The sequence below is a fragment of the Triticum aestivum genome, chromosome 2B (assembly GCF_018294505.1).
Source record: "Triticum aestivum cultivar Chinese Spring chromosome 2B, IWGSC CS RefSeq v2.1, whole genome shotgun sequence".
NCBI lineage: Eukaryota > Viridiplantae > Streptophyta > Magnoliopsida > Poales > Poaceae > Triticum > Triticum aestivum.
The window spans coordinates 551,772,797-551,776,365 of NC_057798.1; positions in this window are offsets into that span (position 1 = coordinate 551,772,797).

Below are 3,569 nucleotides of genomic sequence, written 5' to 3' on the forward strand. Positions count from 1 at the left end.
CCTTTCTTTCATTCATAAACATACCATTCTCATGGTCTAGCAGATATTATTCTAAAGGGTCAGTAGGAGGCACGACAACAGAAGCAAGACCAATAATTTCATCCTTACTAGGCAATTACTTATCATGGTGTTGTCTATGAAATTTAGAGAAATTAAAATAATGAGAAACATCCCCAAAACTTACAGTAACAATTTATTTCTCACAGTCTATCTTAGCATTAATAGTGTTCAAGAAAGGTCTACCAAATATAATGGGACAAAAATCATCTTGTGGGGAACCAAGAACAAGAAAATCAGTGGGGTATTTTATTTCCCACATAAGACTTCAACATCACTAATAATCCCAATTGGTGATATAGTATCTCTATTGGCAAGCTTAATAGTAACATCAATATCTTCTATCTCAGCAGGTGCAATATCATTCATAATTTCTTGATATAAAGTAAAAGGAATTGCACTAACACTAGCACCCACATCACATAAGCCATGATAACAATGATATCCTATTTTAACAGAAACAACAGGCATGCCAACAATAGCTCAATGTTTATCTTTACTATCGGGTCTAGCAATTCTAGCAGCTTCATCACGGAAATAAATAACATGCCCATCAATATTATCAACCAAGAGATTTTAACCATATCAATACTAGGTTTAACTCTAATTTGTTCAGGGGGTGTAGGTGTTCTAGTATAACTCTTATGAACCACACTGAAGCTTTAGAATGATCCTTTATCCTGACAGGGAAAGGTGGTTTCTCAATATAGGAGTGGGAACAATAGGATCAACATTATAAGTAACACTTTCTTCTTCAACTCTAATAGGTTCTACTACATTTACTTCATTGGGAGGATGATAATGAAACCACTTCTCCTAACGGAGATCAACATGAGTAGCAAATGATTCATAGAAAGAAGCTACTATCTCAGAGTCAAGTCCATATTTAGTGCTAAATTCATGAAAAGCATCGGTATTCATGGAAGATTTAACACAATGAAACTTAAGGTTTATACCTGACTCATTACCTTCGTCGAGTTCCCAATCTTGAGAGTTGCGCTTATTCTTTCCAATAAATCCCATTTGAATACAATAGTCTTCTTCATAAAAGAACTAGTATAAGAAGTATCGAGCATGGACTGATCATTACGTGAAAGCCGAGCATAAAAATTCTGAATAATAATTTCTTTTTGAGCTCATGATTGGGGCATGAATATAAAATTGACTTAAGCCTCCCCAAGCTTGAGAAATACTTTTTCCTTCACGAGGCCAAAAATTATATATATAGTTCCGATCACGATGAACCAGATGCATAGGATAAAACTTCTGATGAAATTCCAATTTCAATCGGTTGTAGTTCCAAGATCCAATATCATCACATAGCCTATACCATGTCAATGCCTTCCCTTCAAAGATAAAGGGAAGACCTTCTTCTTGACATCATCCTCAGGAAAACCTGCAAGATTAAATAATCTACACACTTCATCTACATAAATTAGATGCATATCAGGATGTAGTGTTCCATCTCCTACATAAGGATTAGCCAGCAGTTTCTCTATCATACCCGAAGGAATTTCATAATAAATATTTTCAGTAGGTTCAGTAGGTTGAGGAGCAACTCTTTGCTCTACCGTTCGGGGTGAAGATACCCCAAACAATCCCCTTAAAGGATTATTTTCCATAGTGACAAGTGACAGTAAATTTCAGCACATAATATAAATGTTTCCTTACCAAATTCCACTCACCAAAGGCGCTTCACTCCCTGGCAACGACGCTAGAAAAGAGTCTTGATGACCCACAAGTATAGGGTATCTATGGTAGTCCTTTCAATAATTAAGAGTGTCAAACCCAACGAGGGGCAGAAGGAAATGGCAAGCGGTTTTCAGCAAGGTATTCTCCGCAAGCACTGAAATTATCGGTAACAGATAGTTGTGTGATAAGATAATTCGTAACGGGTAACAAGTAACAAAAGTAACTAAGGTGCAGAAAGATGGCCCAATCCTTTTTGTAGCAAAGGACAAGCCTGGACGGACTCTTATATAATGCAAAGCGCTCCCGAGGACACATGTGAATTATTGTCAAGTTAGTTTTCATCATGCTCATATGATTCACGTTCGTTACTTTGATAATTTGATATGTGGGTGGACCGGTGCTTGGGTGTTTCCCTTACTTGGACAAGCTCCCACTTATGATTAACCCCTCTCGCAAGCATCCTCAACTACAAAAAGAAGAATTAAGATAAATCTAATCATAGCATGAAACATATGGATCCAAATCAGCCCCTTACGAAGCAACACATAAACTAGGGTTTAAGCTTATATCACTCTAGCAATCCATCATCTACTTATTACTTACCAATGTCTTTCCCTAGGCCCAAATCATGGTGAAGTGTCATGTACTCGATGTTCACATAACACCACTAGAGGAGAGACAACATACATCTCATCAAAATATCGAACGAATACCAAATTCACATGATTACTTATAACAAGACTTCTTCCATGTCCTCAGGAACAAAAGTAACTACCCACAAAGCATATTCATGTTCATAATCAGAGGGGTATTGAATAGCATTAAGGATATGAACATATGATCTTCCACCGAATAAACCAACTAGTATCAACTACAAGGAGTAATCAACACTACTAGCAACCCATAGGTACCAATCTGTGGTTTTGAGATAAAGATCAGATACAAGAGATGAACTAGGGTTTGAGAGGAGATGGTGTTGGTGAAGATGTTGATGGGTATTGACCCCCTCTCGATGAGAGGATCATTGGTGATGACGATGGCTTCGATTTCCCCCTCCGGGAGGGAAGTTTCCTCGGTAGAACAACTCCGCAAGAGCCCTAGATTGATTTTGCCCAAGTTCGGCCTCGAGACGACGGCGCTTCGTCCCGAAAGCTTCCTCTTTATTTTTCCCAAGTCAAAACACATCATATAGCAGAAGATGGGCACCGGAGGCCTGCCAGGGGGCCCACAAGCCAGGGGTCGCGCCCCCACCCTTGTGGTTGCCTGGTGGGTCCCCTCTGGTACTTTCTTCGCCCAATTTTTTTTGTATATTCCAAAATAATTCTCCGTAAATTTTCAGGACTTTTGGAGTTGTACGGAATAGGCCTCTCAGATTTGCTCCTCTCTGGTCCAGCATTTCAGCTGCCGGCATTCTCCCTCGTTGTGTAAATCTTATAAAATAAGGAAGAAAAGGCATAAGTATTGTGCCATAATATGTAATAACAACCCATAATGCAATAAATATCAATATAAAAGCATGATGCAGAATGGACGTATCAGGGCCCGTTTGTCATTGTCACAGTTTAACTAAACAGAATTAATTTAGGTTAAGTCAATCAATTAATTAATTTTTAATTCTTTTTAAATTCTTTTTTGTTTTTGTTTTTCATTTTAATAAAAAAGGGGCGTGGGCCCCCCTAGCAGTGGCCAGATGGCCCATCTGGCCACTGGATCGGGGTAATGGGCAAACGGGCGCGACCACAGGTGTCCAATGGGGCGAGCCCGGGCGCTGCCCATGGCGAGCCAGACCTTGGCGAGGCCGTGGCGATGCGCAGGCGGGC